The sequence below is a fragment of the Pipistrellus kuhlii genome, unplaced genomic scaffold (genome assembly GCF_014108245.1).
Source record: "Pipistrellus kuhlii isolate mPipKuh1 unplaced genomic scaffold, mPipKuh1.p scaffold_m20_p_3, whole genome shotgun sequence".
Classification (NCBI taxonomy): Eukaryota; Metazoa; Chordata; class Mammalia; order Chiroptera; family Vespertilionidae; genus Pipistrellus; species Pipistrellus kuhlii.
This window is the reverse complement of record NW_023425529.1, coordinates 56,103,605-56,122,129: the sequence shown is the minus strand read 5'-3', so window position 1 is coordinate 56,122,129 and position 18,525 is coordinate 56,103,605. Positions and strand designations below refer to the sequence as shown.

At 39.2% G+C, this 18,525-nt stretch overlaps 1 protein-coding gene across 1 annotated transcript in view; it reads left to right on the top strand.

Annotated features, from left to right (window-relative positions):
• GRIP1 (glutamate receptor interacting protein 1) overlaps positions 1-18,525 on the top strand; it is a 658,373-nt gene that overhangs the window by 214,302 nt on the left and 425,546 nt on the right. The gene's annotated exons all lie outside the window — the stretch shown is intronic.

Genomic DNA, 18,525 nt, shown 5'->3' with positions numbered 1-18,525 from the left:
ATAATGTAGTGTCCTGGTACAGACATGAATTAATAGGATTGAGGGCCTCTTCTAACTCCTTGATTTGTCAATGCTTTGACCTCCACAAATATGTTATTAGTTTTTCCTTTCGAAACTTGAAGGTAAAGCATTAAGTGATGTGAGTCAACAGGCTTGGATTCAAGGACCCTGAGCCTGACATTCCCGAACTCTGTGGAGTGTACTTGTCATTTCTCTTCATGAACCTGAGTTTTCTCATGTAGAAGTGGGGGTATTGAATCCCTGAAGAGACAAAACAGGACGGAAGAAGGAAACAATGCAGAGATGAGAGATTCTGCTCTGCTTGATCCCAGCTGTAGCACTCTTAAGGCTATTTTTTTTTTTTTTTTTTAGTAAACCAAACTTGCTTAGCGAGTAGTGTCATTTTCAGAAGACAGAGATGTCCTTGAAAGTGACTAACAGCATCTGATCCGTTGTGTGATGAGCCTTGTGTGTACAGTAGCAGCTGGGAAAGCCTGATATTTGCAACCCAATCTTAATGACTTAGTAGCACATAAGACATTTGATCGCCACCGTGGTTTCTCCCCAGACCTCAACCTCCCTCCCTCAGCTGCCCTCACACACACACATCAAAATAGCAGATGGGAAAGAAAGGATCGCCTGATGATGTCATTGCACATAGTGATGACCTTGACAAAGATGGATACTGCAACTTATTTTAACAAAGTGCCATGGGACATAAAGTCCATATTGAAAGCATTTTGGGGTTTCTCCACATCATCTGCCTTTTTGGGTAGTGTGGACAGTAATGTTCCTGTCTTTGACCCCATTCCACAGTTTCCCCTCTTGCCCCTATAGTCATGAAACAGGTTGTACATACATTGTTCATGTTTCTCATTTTGCATTTTGTACAAGATGCTGACATAGTTGAAAAAACTGGGGGTTGCATTCCAGGAAGCATTTCAATTCTAGTCTTACCACGTAGCACCTGTGTGATCTTGCCAAGCTTTAATTTTTTCTTGTCTCCTTTCCTCAGCTGTGAAATAGAGAGAATATTATCTAGGATTGTTGTGAGGATTCAGTGAGGTAATATAGAGTCTGGGGTATAATAGCTATTTAATAAACTCTGGTCGAATAAAGCCCTCCTTCATATCACTCCTGTTAGAGTAACTAATGTAAAATATTAATCTGAATTCTTCTGTTTAAGATCCTTCAGTGGCTCACAGTCCTCTCAGGATCATACCAAACCTCTTATTGAGTCATTAGAGGTTCCTCATGAGCTGGCTTATTTCTAGGCCTATTTTCCATCATTCTCTCCTTCACACTTTGAGACCAGTCACCCTACACGTTTCTGCTCTCCTCTCACCTATATGCCTTTCTTGTCCTGTTATCCATTTCCTTTCCTCCTCAGGAGGCTCCTCTGTGTCTCCTTGCCCACCGCCTAGCAGGATGTCTCTCTTCTGTGCTATCTTGCCGCAGTTTTCATTTTAATGCAGTGTTTATCTGTCAGCTCCCTCTCAAGATTTCACATGAGGGGTGCAACCTGTACCTTATTTATATTTAGATTCCCACTGTTCAATATCTGTCATACAAGCAAGTGATCAATACATTTTTGCTTCATGGATTCCCCATTACCTTATTTTTCTCCCTTATAGAGAGTCAGCCCAAAGAGAGTGAAAAGATTCATCACTACTTATGTAGTAATCCTAATAGAGCCAGACATATTTTAGTAATTTTTATATATAAAAAACAAACAAACCTGGGCATGGCTCAGTGGTTGAGTGTTGACCTATGAACCAGGAGATCATGGTTCAATTCCCATCAGGGCATCTGCCCAGGTTGCAGGCTCCATCCCCAATGTGGATTGTGCAGGAGGCAGCTGATCAGTGATTCTCTCTCGTCATTGATGTTTCTCTTTCTCTCCTTCCTCTTTGAAATAAAAAAATTAAAGAACCTATTATTTTTAATATCTATTTAGAAAAAATGATAGGCTTGTGTATATATAAAAAATTCATAAATAGCAACCATCATATTTATGAATTCTCAAATATATTCTTATAGAATTAAGGGTAACTGAACTTCAGATATTTAAACTGTTCTGCAGCCTCAACATCTTGTAGTTTGAGAGGAATTCTGTTATGAGAATGCATGCCCTAATTATTGGTTCAGGAATTAATAAAAGGCACATACTTGATTTGGGTGTTAACTTTGGCCCATGATTTATAAATGTATAAATGGCAAAAAGGCATTTCAAAATTTTATATCTTCCTGGGTGTGTTGTTCGAGCTACTGAGAAGCAGCTCAGACTCGCTAGAACTGGCCTGACATTTATAAAGACATAAACTCCTGTGTCCCGGCAGCTTAATTATTACTTAAGAGCAGAATTGTTAAAGTGGCTCCCTCACTTTTGCTTATGTAAGGAGAAAAAAAAAAAAGATAAATTTCAAAAATGAAGTTTCGTCAAACAGTTTGCACTGCCAGCTACTCTATAATTCATTTTGGGGACGACTTTTATATTTGGTCTAGGAGGGAAGCCAAATATCAAATGCGTCACGCGCTGCTGACAGGTAATAATAAAGTCTTCAGAAAGAAAAAGAAAAAACTTGCCTCACATGAGAAAGATTTGAGGATATTTACAGAAGTATTTGAGTATCTTCAGAGTACATGCACTCCACAGCAGCTGGGAGATTTAAAGTCTTCTGTTAGTCACAGAGAGAAATCTCTCACGGTTACTTGAACTTTCTCCCATCAGGAGAGAAAGCCCCAGTGTCTGATCCGTGAGACAGACATGAACTCTTAGCCAGTAGCATCCTATTGTCTGGTACTTTCCCACTCCCTGTGGATGAAGAGGACCTTGAACAAAGGAGAGTCTTTACTTGGGAGGCTTGAGGTGCGTTTTGCTAAATGGTTTACTTATCCCTGTCCTTGCAGAAAAAGGAGGTTGGTCTTGATTAGGATGTGTCTTACCTCCGAAGACAGATAGGTTGATAGCACTAATGATTCGCAATGTTTAACAGTGAAACTGTTTTTACTTGAAGTGATTCCAGGCTTTGAATCATAAATTGAATCATTTTACATCTTTTGGCATTAGTTGAAATACATGGAAATTGGCCCAGGTCTTCCATTAATAATGTATCAAGTAAATGTTTCAGAATCATTGGTGTTGCTATCTCTATTTGATTGGTGTTTGGAAAATACATTTTATTTATTAAAATACACATTAAAAAATACATTTTATTGATTTCTTTTACAGAGAGGAAGGGAGAGGGATAGAGAGCTAGAAACATCAATGAGAGAGAAACATAGATCAGCTGCCTCCTGTACACCTCCTACTGGGGATGTGCCCGCAATCATTGTACATGTCCTTGACCAGAATCGAACCCAGGACTCTCCAGTCCGAAGGCTGATGCTCTATCTACAGAGCCAAATCGGTTTTGGCTAAAATACACATTTTTACATTTATATAAATTTATAAAAATTTGAAAAAATACCCAAATTTATTTTAATAGGTAAAATAGTATATTATATATATGTACTCTGTTAGTTTTATCCTTGTGTATTAGCATTTTTTGTTTATTGTTTGGGGTAATTAAATATTCTATCTAAACTCAGGAGGTAATAAGATATTTTTTTCTACTGAGGTGTCATTCTAAGTTACATTTCTGTATATTTGACCTCAGATTTGACTTCTTGGGAGGGCTACTAACTTAACATGGGTAAATCTTGGCCTCTTTCCTGACTTAAGTTAAATCATATGCAGTTTTGGAAAGGCATCAACTTAAAAATAATACCTTGGCACAGCTATGTGAGTTATAATTTTCATGACTACTGTAAGCACAAAAGGTATTCAAATATGGAAGAACGAATTTGTGTTTGAATAGACAACGCTTTTCACAATCTTTTACCCAGTCCTTCTTGACTAATGTCACTGGCTCTGACTTTACCCCCTGAATTTTTTTATATTGAAATCCTGTCCCTTCTATTTATAGATTATGACTAATTCTTGATGATGTGTTGAGGGAAAGGAATATTAGTCATAATGAAGTCTGGCTTGTACATGGTGTGAACTGTTAGGTTGTTTTTTGTTGAAGTTTTATGATTACATATCTGTAAAGACAGAGCCAACTTAAACATTACAAATGACTTTGGGTTAAAGGAAGAATGCTTACTCTTTTAACACTTTGCTTATTTAATACAAAAAAGGAAAATCTTTAAAATAAACTAAAATTCAGAGAATGAAGAGAGAGGATCTCAATCCTGCTCAGCCTAGTGCTCTCAGAAGCTGGGTGAAGTTACCCAGTTTCCTTGGTGAGGAAGGGAGAATGATGGGATTTTATTGCTGAAAGGGGACTTGAATTAGCCCATTTTACATATGGAGAAACTGAGGCCAGAGCGGTGAAGTTGGTGCCCTTCAGCCTCATGTTCTGATTTCATTGCAACGTATTCACTTCTAGCTCAGTCCAGCTGGTAAACTCTTCCTGGCAGACTGTGAGGCCGGCAGGATGAAGGTTTGCTTAGCTGTTTATAGCATGAGGCGGCTATGTACATTTCAGATGCAATTATAATAAAACTGTGTATTTTGGCTTTGGACTGCTGAGCTCTCAGACGGACAGTTCCAGTCTTGAAAACATCCTCCTGCCCATAATCTCTTCCATTGCAGAGAGGCGCTTGCCTATGTTCCCATTTTTCGTGTGCAGCCTCCTGCTTCCACTCCCAGCTGCCCTGAGTCTGTGGAAGCCTGTCATTCTTCCAGATGGGGAAGCTTTTAAAGTGGATCAGCTATCTCACTTACTAATGTTTTACCATCATAGCCTCTATTCCCAAATTTCCTTAGAGGGAAGGAGCAGGTGGGGGTGATCCCAGCATTGGGTGTGCACTGTAACCTGCTCGAGGTGGCAGGCTCATGTTGGGGAGATGAGGCAGGACTGGTAGCACAGGGTGAGGTGAGGTGTTATCCTGAGAACCACTTAATATCCTGGGGGCACAGAAGGGGCATAGAACAGGGCTTTAGGATGGTGACGCTGGCAACCGTGTGCTGGATGGAGTTGGGAGAAAGTCGGTGGGCCAGACACAAGAGATAGTCAAGACCTGGACTAGGAAGATTCAGACTTAAAATTAGAATCCTGGACTGGAGAGGAGTTCATCGCCTGCAGTCAGTCCCCTTGTTTATAGATTTGGGTCCAGGCCTAGGAGGTGGAGGTGACTTCCTCAGTGTGACACAGAGGCTAGTGAAGAAAGTGGGTAGAGCCAGAATATTTTAAAAAACTAGGTTCCCAATCCGTGTTCTTTTTACTTAATTTGAGATTTAATTGAAATGTTTACCTGGATAATTCTTTTCATGCTGTAGTTTAGATGTCACTTCCTTTAGAAAGCCTCTGTGATCCCTGGATTCAAGTTATTTTCCTCTGTATGTGCTTTCCTAAGAGCCTACACTTTGCCCACCATAGTATCTCCCCTGCTACATTACAGTTGCTTAATGGTGATCACTCTTTTGGACTGTGAGCTTCCCCATGACAGGACCAGTTTCTGCCTTGTTCACTGTTTGATTTCTAGGGCCTGGAATAGTGTCTTTCACAGAGAAAGTGCTCAGAGTGACTGACTAGCTGAAAGAATAGATTCATATTAGGAGGGAAGCAGCAGGGGGGGGGGGGCGGAGAATGGGAAAGAGAGAAACAGAAACAAAGAAGTAGGGAGTAAAGGAGAGAGGAAGGAAATGAGAAACAATTAAAGATTTAGAAATAAAATAACCAATTTAGAGTTATTACAAAACAACCTTGTTTTCAACTAGGCTTTTAATGTGTCTTTCCACAAAGCCCATTAATATTGATTTAATATGATGTAGGCATAATGGCCTTTGAAAGTCATATATGATGCAAATCATATTGCTCATGCCGACGAGGTCCTCTCTCCTAGTAAAATGAGTAAGAAATTTCTAGTTAGTAAGGGAAATTATTTCAAATCTAAGGAACAAATAAACACACTTGCTACCTGTTAAATAAACATTTTTTTTTAAAAAAAAAACCCACAATGATAGTGCATCAACAAAAGGAAATTAAAACACATTCTCATATCTTCTATCTGTAATTTAAATGCTGTGGGAAAAATTTCATCCCGAAATGAGTTTTTCACATGCTGCCATCGGATCTTGAGGATGTTTATGAGTCTGATGGAATTGTCAGGCACATTCTAAAGCAAAATTTATGACTACATTAGCTCATAAAGTTTCTAAAAACAAGGATTTTCTGAGCAGAACATTTTTATTGCAAGATTTAATAATCAAATTTAGGATGTTCAGCTTGAAACCTATTCTTTATATGAAAAATATTCAGCCATTTTACCCTCAGTGTTCATATTAATGATGCAGATAAAGTGTGTTTAATGGATAGTAATATCTGATTAATTAACATTAAATGAAGTTATTGAATTTGCCAAACAAAAGTAACTAAAATAACCAGAATTGATGTAAGGGGTTCATCAAAGTTCTTGCAACTTACATCTCAGCAGGAAGTACCTTTTTGTTGAGCAAATGACAAGTTATATATGCAGGTGGGCAAGAGCTAGGATATCTAGTTGGAGGAAGCCGGGTGCAGCTGTGCCGGAGGAGTAGGATGGGACCAGAGTATTCTTGGCTTCATAAACAATGTGAGAGGATTCTGCCCTTATTCTAAGGGAGTAGAAATCCTCTGGAGCATTTTAGAGGAAGGTGTATGGAGAAGGCATGAGAGACGGCGGAGAGTGACGGAAGTAAACAGCCCGGGGTGATATGATGCAATAGAGCTGCTAAAATGCTGTCTTGACCCCAGAGGTCAGTCAGTGTCCCTTCTGGAGCAGCTGATTAAGTTCACACCACCAACCTCTTCCTTCACTGGGTTCTCACACTCCGGACCACTGCTCATCTGCTCTGATCAATACAGGGCCAGATACCAGACAACCAGCCACAGAACCCACTGAAATTATTCAAACTAGCCAACCCTAAGCTGGTGTACGCTGTCACACTCACTCCTTCCTGTGGAAACCACAGTAAAGGCTCCTGCCCATAGTCCCTCTTCCCACTGTCTTAGTGGTGCCCCGGGTGGTCCCTGTGGTGTGACATGTACTCCCACACTTGGGAACTGTGAGTAGAATGAACTCTTCTCAATGGCAGATCTATTGGCCTTACCTAAATAATAACAAAACTTACTAATATTGGACTACGTTGATGGTGAAGGCAGCAAGAAGTTGGCGAAGGCAGATATTTAGGAGATAACATCCACAGAATTCTAGGATGAGACATGTCTGTTCAAGCGGTGGCCCATGTTTAAAAGCAGGTGGTTTGAATTCTAGGTCCCTATTGAGGACGAGAGAAAAGTAGGTGATGAAGATGACTCCTAGATTTCTGGCTTGTGTGACAGGGGCCATTCCTCACCGCTGAGCAAACTGGGAGAGACCTTGGTTGTGCGATTGAGTCTTGAGTTCAATTTGGGGCACACAGATATTAGGGTAACTTTGAGATATTCAAGGGGAAATGGCAAGGAGATAGTCGGCTGTACAGTTTAGGACTGGTGACTACCTCTGTTGGGAAGGACATTTGAATCATCAACTTGAAAATATCTCAGCAAGAGGGAATTATACGTAGTGAAAATCACCAAAAATGGCAGCCCTTTTTTGAGGAATACTTCTTCCAGGGAATGAGACCTGAGGGTTGTTGGGTTGAGGCAAGAGACTACAAAGCAGGAGGAATAAATAGAAACAAAAGTACAGAAGTAAAATGTGTTTTACAAAAACAGTTAACAGTCTAGCTTAATGAAAGCAGACAGTTTGTATGGGGAGGAGTGGAGTTGGGAGCAGAGTACTACCCAGATACCAAATTATCCTGCCCTTAAAGGCCCGGAAGGTAAGGAGGTTATTAAGTGCCAGTAGTTCTCTGACACTTCATTAAGAGAATTAAGTCGTGTTTTTCTCATTCAGGTTTTTCTGTCTTTTAGAATAGATGTTCCTACAGGACAGACATTCTCCTTTGCCTGCTGATTCTGCTCAGCCATTGTAGAGAGCATTAATGTTTCAAGCTCAGAAGAAGCTTCTCCAAACATTATCCTGCTAATGGTTATTTCAGTCAGCTATCAAAGATTTATTATAAGTCAACTGTGTGCCCAACTCACAGGCCCCAGTCCCTCAACTCATGGGAATTACAGTTTTGTTGGGGAGATAGACTTATACTTACACAGTGATTTAAAAAGAGAGAGGTGGCATCTAATAATTAATGCCAGGAAGAATATGTCATGAAATATTTCTATATTTGTCCTTAAACATTTTTACTGTGCATTTCTTTTTAATTGTAGTAAAATATACATAGACTTTGCTATCTACACCCACTAAGCAGTAATTCCCCAATAGCCTCTCCATTTCCAGCTCCTGCAAAACCCATTCTGTTTTCTGTCCCTATGAATTTGGCCACTCTTGGTTCCTCATATAAGTGGAATCATACAGTATTTATCTTTTTTGTGACTGGTTTATTTCACTAAGCATAATGTGCTCGGGGTCTATAAAGGTTGTAGTATGTATCAGAATTTTCTTCTTCTTTTTAAAAAGTGAATAATATTCAAATAAATATATGTATATGTATGTATATATATATATATATATATATATATATATACACACCACATTTTGTTTATTCATTTACTTATCATTCATTTATTGATGGACACTTGGGTTACTTCCATCTTTTAGCTTTGTAATAATGCTGCTGTAAACATGGACATATAAATATATACTTAAGATCCTACTCTCAATTCTTTTGGTTACATAAACAGAAGTGTAATTGCTGGACAATGTGGTAATTCTATTTTGAATATTTTGAGGAACTGCTATACTGTTTTTTACATGGTGATTGTAGCATTTTACATTTCCACCAACAATGCATAATAGTTATAATTTCTTCACTCCTCTGCAACACGTTTTTTTTTTTTAATAGTTGTCAATTATTGAGTGTGAGGTGGCATTTCATTGTGGTTTTGATTTGCATTTTCTTATTAATTAATGCATTATCTTTTCATGCTCTTATTGGCACTTGTATATCATTTTTGGAAAAATGTCAATTCATGCCTTTTGCCCATTTTTAAAAGCAGGTTGTTTGTTTCTTGTTGTTGACTTATAGGGAAAAAAATATGTATATTGGATACCAGCCTTTTATCAGATATATGCTTTGGAAATATTTTCTTCTACTTAGTAAATTACCTTTTCACTTTGTTGATTGTGTCCTTTCATGCACAGAAGTTTTAAATTTTAAAGTAGTCCAATTTACTTCTTTTTAATTTTGTTGCCTGTGCTTTTGGTGACATATTCAAGAAAGAAACCATTGCCAAATTCATTGTCATGAATATTTTCCTCTTTGTTTTCTTTTAAAAGTTTTGTAGGTTTAGCTCTTTTTCTGCTTAAATCTTTAATTCATCTTGAGTTACTTTTTGTGTATGGGATAAGATAAAGATCCACCTTCATTCTTTTCACGTGTATATACAAATTTTCCAGCATCATTTGTTCAAAGACAGTCCTTTTTCTATTGAATGGTTTTAGCACCCTTATTGGTTGATCATCTGTATGATCATATATGTACACATTTTTGTGGGTGTTTTTTTCCTGAGTTCTCTATTCAAAATATTTTCCCCTTGACTCTCTATTCCATTGGTTTCTTTGCCTATCTTTATGCCAGTACCACATTCTTTTGATTACTATAGCTTTGTAATGAGTTTTGAACTCAGAAAATATAGTTCAAAATATTGTTTTTTTATTTTCAAGATTGTTTTGGTTATTTGAGGTCTCTTGAGATTCCATATAAATTTTAGTATGGACTTCTCAGTTTCTGCAAAAAATTTTATAGGGATTCCATTAAATCTTCAGATAGTATTGGCATCTTAACCAGTATTAAGTGTTATAATCCATGAAACTAGGCATCTTCACACTTACTTGAGCCTTTAATTTCTTTCAGCAATGGTTTTTAGTAGTGTACACAAGATTTTTTGTCTCCTTAAGTTAATTCCTAATTATTTTCATTTTCATGCTATTGTAAATTGAATCTTTTTTATTCTTAAACACTTTTTCATTAATTTAGAAGTAGTATCTCACATTTCATGGTTAGGAAGTTTTGTCCTCCAAACCAGCCTGTTTTGCTGTTCTTTTCTCTCCATTTTTACTTGGTATTTTCTAAGGATTTTATCAGGAATTCTTTTGTTGTTGTTGTTGTTGACAATTTTAGTTTAAAGCTCTTCCAATAAAGTAAATGAATCTCTTCCCAAATACACAGTTATGCAATATTTTGACAGCCTTCTCCTTATTGGTTAAGTAGTCCTACAAACTGAATCTTTTCTTTGATCTCAAGGATCTAAAAAGTTGATGACTTTCTACATTTTATTTTTTCAGTTTCCAGAGGTACATCTTAATATGGAAACAAATAAAAAAAATGTGATCTGTGTCCCTAGGCTAAAAGCCATTGGTTCATAATTTATTGACCAATTCATTCAACTGCACCAAGTGAGTCTCCATTATATGCCAAATATTGGGAATCTGAACATTTCATTTTTGATAGTATCAGATACATTTCTATCAGCCCCACTGGAGTTTTATCTACACGCTGATTGTTCTGATTTTTCTAGCCTCTAAAATGACAAATTAATTTTTATCATAATTACAAAAACACTAATAACTAACATTACTTAGCATTCATAATATGTCAGGTACTATATAAATGCTGTCCTTATTACTAACTTATTTATGACTTATAAAATCCATAGGAAATCGAGGCAGGGAGTGCTGATGGCTACATAACAGTAATTGGAGGTGCTAGGATTGAACACAGGTAGTCTTGTCCCAGAAATGGATCTTACAAAATAGACAAATGATGAACCAAATTATGGGATATCTATGACCGGTCAACTGACCCACCAGTCGCTATGATGCACCCTGACCACAAGGGGGCAAACACTCGATGCAGAGGTGGTCCTTCCGTTTACACCCCCCTAGCTGGCTAACCTCCTGTGATTCCTCCCCACAGGCAGCCAACCCCAATTGGCCCTGATAGCCAGCCAAGCCTGAGGAACCCCACCCACACACACATTCGTGCGCCGGGCTCCAGTTTAATATAAAAGACTAGAGGCCTGGTGCACAGATTCCCACACTTGTGGGGGAACATGGCCTGTGGGGATTGGCCCACTGAGGGAGGTCCACTCATCCTGGTCAGCACTCCCACTGTGGGAGCGCTCTGACCACCAGGGGCAGCTCCTGTGATGAGTGTTGAGTGTCTGCCCCTGGTGGTCAGTGCATGTCATAGCATCTGGTCGACTGGTTCTGCTCATTTTGCCATTCAGTTGCTGGGCTTTTATATATATATAGATTATATGCATAATAAGAGCTCAATATATTATATATGTTAAATATATAATATATAATATTATATGTATATAATATATTACACACACACACACACACACACACACACACTAAAGAAATATGAAGGTGTACACCTTCAGCAAGTATTCTAGATGTTTGGGTGTTTTTCTTCTAAAGTATGGATGTATTTTCATGTTTAGAATGTGTCTTATTTTTAGGAAAAGAATTTTTAAAAGAAGCACATGAAATTAATCTCTATGCTGAGAGTGGCATAAAGGTAAGAAAAGTCATTGACCTAGGAAGAGTGTAGAAAACTTTATTTTATCTTTCTAAATAAAATCTGTATTTTGAACATGTGTGTTTAATGATTTGGGCTACTTTGTCTTTGAAAATGGGATTTGAACAATAGGGAACTATAAGCCTTGTGCTTGGCATTTGTGAAAGGAGAATATTTATCCCAATATGTTTCCTGGAAGTAACAAAGGCTCCTTTGGACTGCTGGCATGGCTCCCCAGTTTCTCAGGGTTGGTTGCTTTTATATCCCTTAACTGTGGTCACCTTTAAGGTCACAAAACCCAATTGAGATGAGTTTCGAGCCAAACTTACAGAGGCATGAGACTGAGCTGGTACCTGTAGAAAATAATTTAGGGAATTGCAAAAGGGTAAGCCTCAACATATGTATAGAGGAATGCGATGAAGAAAAGCCCCATGTGATGACCAGCTTCATCTCATTTTAGTGGATGTTTGCTTGTTAGATAAGGACACATGTTTCATTAGACATGATCTCTCACTTTTAAAGGAGGCTGCTCCTAGCTTCTCTTTGGCACCAGCACATTCATCTTTTGTTGTACTACTGTCTCTGAGTTATTAGTAGCATACTCACTGAGGAGAGGGACATAAACTTTTTGGGATTCCATTAAGGTCTATCAAGGGGCAAGAAAAGAAGGGAAAGAGGAAAGAAAGAAGGAGGAATCCCACGGGAAGCTTCCTTTGTATGCCACTCACTCACCTGCACTCTCAGTTTCTTTTGCCTCCACCCCACCCTGTTGATTTTCTGGCAAAGCTCTGCTGTGCCATATTTTGAAAATAAAATCCAGGATGTTCAGTTAAACTTGAATTTCAGAAAAATAACAAATAATTGAATTTTAATGTCAGTATCCCATGCAGTGTTTGGGATATACTTATACTAAAATAAATAAAATTAAAATTAAAAAAAAATGGTTGCTATCTGGAGTTCAAAATTAAATGGGTATCCTGTATTTTAGCTGACAACTCTTTTTTCAAAAAAATAATTAATGTATTTATTCTTTGTTGATTAAAGTATTACATATGTCTCCTTTTCCCCCCACTAGCCTCTCCCTGGCCATGCCCCCCCCTCCCCCCCCAGCAGCTGACAACTCTTACATTTTAAAAGGATTTAAAAATATTTGAGCCAGTTGGGGAAAAGGATCTGAATTACCAGCCAGTTAGTCAAAGAGATGCATTGGACTTGTCTGTGGGTGTCATTGCAGGGTGAGATGCTGACATAACTGCTACCATTAGTGCCTCTCAGGCAGCCCCAGTGACCAGCGAGAGGGGCTGCGGACAACTGTTCCCTCAAGTCTGGCACACTATAGGATGCAAAAGGTTTCACTTTAAGCAATGGCTGCTTCCATAATATGATATACCTTGGGTATTCCAGAGTTAATACTGTGCCCTGATGTACAAGGACTTCATTTTACAAGGTGAGTGATAACATCCCTGGCAAGAAAAGTGTCAGCCAATCAGCTAAGAAAATCTTCCATCCGCCTCATTAATAGTGCAGCCCTTGCTGTCATTGTCTAATGATCTTGTTCCTTCCCTGCTCTTGTCTAGGACAAACTTGCTTCCTTTAAAGCTGCCTCTTACATTGCTTTCTAGTTACTTCTCTAGCAGATTAGCATTAGGAAAATGTGGAGTTTTCACCATTTCATTAGTGCTTAAACGCTACCACCTCAAATGTGTTAGCTCATCATTGTTCCTTGATAAGAATAACCTCCACTGCTTAGCTATGCAGATGAAAAGCCCCTCAAGTTTGCTTTAGTTGGCAATGGACACCAGAAGCCTGTGATGATTGTTATTATGATTACTTTAAACTCCCAATTGTAGAGAGTTTCTTTTAGGTACACATTAAGGGGCTCTTTTATCCTTGTGGTTGGGTTGCTGCAGCTTGAGGCACTCATGGCTGGAGAGGGAGAGAATGTGTGTGCCTAAACTACAAACGAGTGATGCAGGACCAAAGCCGATAAATACCAGTGTCTAAATTAATTTCCCAATTTGGTCCTAGATTAAACTGTATTGAATTTGCAGCCTTATGAATTATATTTGCCAGCTATAGTGTCTCTTGAACACACTATCAAATGTATAAGTGTTAATAGGAACAAGTTAAGAGAGGAGATGGGTACAGGAGGCCAATGAATGGCTCTCTAACAACACGGACCACATTTGCAGAGGGCACATGTGAAGTGAACACGTGTTGACCTGAACTTTGTCCTCCTCTCAGGCTGACTAGGTGGGACACCCCTTCTTCAAAGTAAGCTGTCACTGAGCAGATGATTCTTTATGCTGTGCCATGGATTTTTGTTTTCTTTTTTGGCCTTTGAAGCCCCAGGCTGTCCTTTGGGGATATGCCTCTTCATTATTTCTCATGCTACACAGCTGCTGAATCTGACGTGGCCGAGTTGATTTTCTCAGATGTTTCTCATATGACTGTGAAGCGTCATATGGTCTCATACATATATGCATAGGCAGAGGCATTAGTATGTGTATGCAAATGCATATTGAAAATAAGCTTACACATGAATATTACATGCAGTTACCTTGCAGAATTAAATATTTTTTGAAAATTGGCATCCCATAGAATTGCCTCTATGACAATCTGACCTCATAAGCAGGTAACATAGGAAAGAGGCACCTGGGCCTGTCCACTTATACCACTTGCCTGCAGTGGTCTCTAATAAGTTCATTAGGACACTGGGTCGCTGATTTGGCAATTTTGGCTGCTAAATTATTTCACCGGCCCATTATTTTCCAATAGTGAATGGGAAGATTCATTCTGTTCAGTAAATGTATTTTCCCCCCATTTTTCTGTTTCTTTTTTTGTATTTGACCTCAAATATGAGCCAATTGGGAATTAAATTTAAATTAGTCTAATTTTCTTTCATAGTCATAGTCTCATTATTGCATAGCCAGCACTTAGTGTCTTGACTTCACTGCTGTTTGCTGTATAATGTTCAAGTCTGTGCTGGAGTTCTTGTTGTATTTGTGACCTGGGCAGCTCACCATTTCTGCCTCCATGTGACTTGCCCTTTAAGATGCCTTATTCCCTGATAAGTTTAAAATTGGCCTTTTTATGTAGGAAGCTGCCTTTATCGATGACCCCAATATTTTACTCTGACAATTCTGTTATCCTTCTGCCTTCCTTACTTATTTAATGGGCTGTTCTTTTTTTAACCTCTCCCATTTTCTCACTTTCCCAATCACTGCCATAACCAAACCAGAGAGAATTATCTGACTCACCTATTTTTATCAATCCGAACAAAGGTACGTGCCCCCTCCTCTGGGGATGTTCTGTCCTTGTGCTTTCCTTTCCTGTTATTTTAACCCAGTCACTGATCCCAGACATTTATAATCAAATTCTTTGGCTTTATTGTGTCTAAGTTGATTTGCCTCTATGCATGAGTGAGTGTGTCACACCTCCGCTCCTGGCAAGATTCCTGTCTAATCAGAGTTTTGAATCCCCTGTGTTTGCTCTAGGCAAGCTGAGTGCTGTCTCATTAATGTAATTCTGAGGTTCCAACCCCATCTCTGTCTCTCTGTCCCATAAGCTTTCTTACTTTGAAACACTTGAATTGTTTTTAAAAAGTGTTTAGAGTTAGTACTCTAAAAAACACGGAAGTATACATGTATACATGAAAAATGTATCTAATCCCTCATCTGTTGCTGTTTTGCAAAGAATGAACTTGTTGTCTTTCCCCCAAATTGTTCTCACAACCCCCTTCTCAAAGAAGCCAAGCTGAAGACTGGACCCCCATCCTCTATGCTCTTTCTTCTTCATTCTGTCTCTAAGTTGTAGACATCTGACTTTTCTTCTTTGCCTCCTCTGTGACTGCTGTGGTTCACACCCTCACCCCCTGTGCCTGGACTTCCTTAATAGACATCTAATTGTCTCTCTCATACCCTCCTTCAGCTACTCTTCATATTGTAACATGAGTGATTTTTCTAAAACTCAAGCTGTTTTGTGGTTCATTGTTCATTGTTAGCAAGATCAAATATTAACTCCTTAGTACTCCATTACTTTGCCTTTGCCAACTTCTCCGTCCTTGTTTCACTATGTCTGCACACATACCACACAGAAGGAATCACACCAGGCCTCTGGACATTGCTGTCTGTTGCTGCAGGAATGTTCTTTTCTGAATATACCAAGTGCACATCAATGATTGGCTCACATTAGCTTTTTTCCCTGGGATGCCTTCCTTAACCTACCCACGTAGAGTCAATCACTTGCTTCTTTGTTCTTTCTCTGTGTGTCTTCCATAACTGTAGTAATGCAACTCCTCTCTAAACCTCTCTCTCCCTTGCTCTAGTGTGAGATTTTAAAGATTGGGACAATATTTTATTTACCTTTACGTTCTGCTGGCTGTGGCTCAATAGTAGGTACTAAGTAAATTGTGTTAAATTAATTTGAATCAGAGAATAAAGGCATTACTGCTTTGGAAAGAGAAAAGCCATGAGTAATGTGAGTCTAGGGAAATCAATAGAAGTGACATATTCCCATGATTCAGTGCATCGTGGAAATTATTTCATACCCGATTATTTGACAGCAGTGATCATTTGGATAAAAGCATGCATTTCCTCCCACGTAACCCCCATTGGAAAGATGGGCTTTGAAGAGAAAAACAGCATGAACGTGTCCTTCCTTTCTTTGAAAGAGCAATGGGCTGCTTTGATGGTTGAATTTTCCAAGTGGGAGCAGTAAACATCCTCCTCTTCAATGGAACTAATCACCGCCCAGACTTTCGGTGGGGCGACCTGCTGCCAGCCCCCAAATGAGGCCTCGTAATAATAATACTTATTTCAAGTCTGTAAATGTGAGCCCAAGCGAAGGAGGACCCCGAGTCCTCCTCCTGGCCAGAATCCATGTTATTATGGAGGCGTGTTTTTTTTTTAATCAAGGCCAATCTCCCATCCTCACAATGAAAGGCTTCTCATTATTTCATCATTTACAAGATAAAAGGCATATGTGTTTACAAGTAGAGATTCATAAGCAGGAAAAAAAATGTATATGTGCTGTATTTTTCTCTCCAAATGTAGTGAAATCCATTTTGGGGAGGGTGATTGTGGGGATCCTTCTAAGGACATTTCCGCTCCAAGAGCTAGAGCCGATTTTAGAGATGTATTGAAGAGCTAATGTAATTGCCACTCTGTCACTGCCTGAAAGCTCCCATTAGCTGGTGGCAGGCTTACATAAAGGGGTTGTGGCTGAGGACGGAGAAGGCGTGGGGGAGGCGGGCTTCTTCTGGGAGGAGATGAGGTCCTGGGCTTCCGAGGCTGGGCGCTTCTCCAAGCATTGAGACAGAAATGCTGAGTTTTGTGCCATTTGTTACTCATCAGGAATACTTACTCATTATATCCTGGATGGGCACAGAGATCTCGGACATAGCAGGATGGTGAAATGATCATATCATACCTGTTATTTCATTAGAGCCTTAACTCCTTACCAAGAAGAGTAGCAGGCTTTTGTATAAAGGGACTCATTTGACCCATCCATATAGTCCAGCCAATCGTGTGCTTCTACTAAAATGATATAAATCACCAACAAACCTCAAGTACTTTAATGCATATTTAATGCAAATACAGCGAAGAACAACATATAAGGAAATGCTAGCATATGCTGTCTGCTGATTGGACTGTTACTAATTGCCATTTAACGAAATTTTAGTTTTTCCTTGATCCTAAGGAAGATGTTTCATTTGGGATTATAAGCCTTTATCTTGCGTTGTCTTGTGTCTGTATTAAGTCAGAGTCACTGTTTTTTCTCGCACACACTGAGCTGTCAGTGAGGAGGAAAAGGCCTTTGCTTAATTATTTCCCAGAGGCAGTGCCTTATGAGGGTTTGAGTCCTGGTTCTGCCGCTCACTAACTGATTAACCAGCGGGGATACACCATCTCAGAGCCTCAGTGTAATCATTTGTTAAATGGAGCTAATAAGAGCAGTCCCCAACTCATTGGTCTGTATGGAGAATTAAATGATACACTCATTTAAAACTGTTTTTAAAAATATATATTTTATTGATTTTTTACAGAGAGGAAGGGAGAGAGATAGAGAGCTAGAAACGTCCATAAGAGAGAAACACCGACCAGCTGCCTCTTGCACACCCCCTACTGGGGATGTGCCCGCAACCAAGAATACCCTTGACCGAAATCAAACCTGGGACCTTTCAGTCCGCAGACCCATGCTCTACCACTGAGCCAAACTGGTTTGGGCTAGAGATTTTCTTAACACCTCACTACAACCAGTTAAGTACTCCTTGTGGCTCCCCCTCCCCTGCTCTGCTAACTGGGCTCATTTTGCAAATGAATTATTTTCTTATCAAGTTCTGCAGTTTTAAAGGACAATCATTTCCTTCCATAAACAAATGATACCGTTTTTTTAAAAGGAGGAAGAATGGGGTAAGCATTGATTTAGAAGGAAGACAATCACCTAAGTTCAAAAAGCCCCTTTGTAGAAAGCCAGGTCTCTACAGGAAGATCTTAGATTACATTTTATGTATCTCTGACCTCCTGCCAGAAATGAGACGCTAGCGCTAGCCTCCTATGGCTTTGGGCCTTTCCAAGTGTGACATTTGAATCAATTACCTCAGGAAGCTATAAAGTCTCCTTCTCTGGAGGTATTTCAAACTCAAGTAGATAGATTCAGAAGGGACCAGGCCACAGCTTGAAGATGAACTCAACAACCTCTTGATATTTTCCAAGCATGAAACTAATTCGGCGGGAAGGTACAGGTCTCCCGTGTACACAGAGAGAGGCTCAGAGGTAACTTGTCTCAGTTCACAACTTCTCCTGATCTTGACAGAAGCTAAAATCTCCCCTTTTATGACTCTGGATAAACCAAGGAGTAGTGCAGAGTGATTGAGGAAAATCTGACTTAAAATTCAAATCTATTAA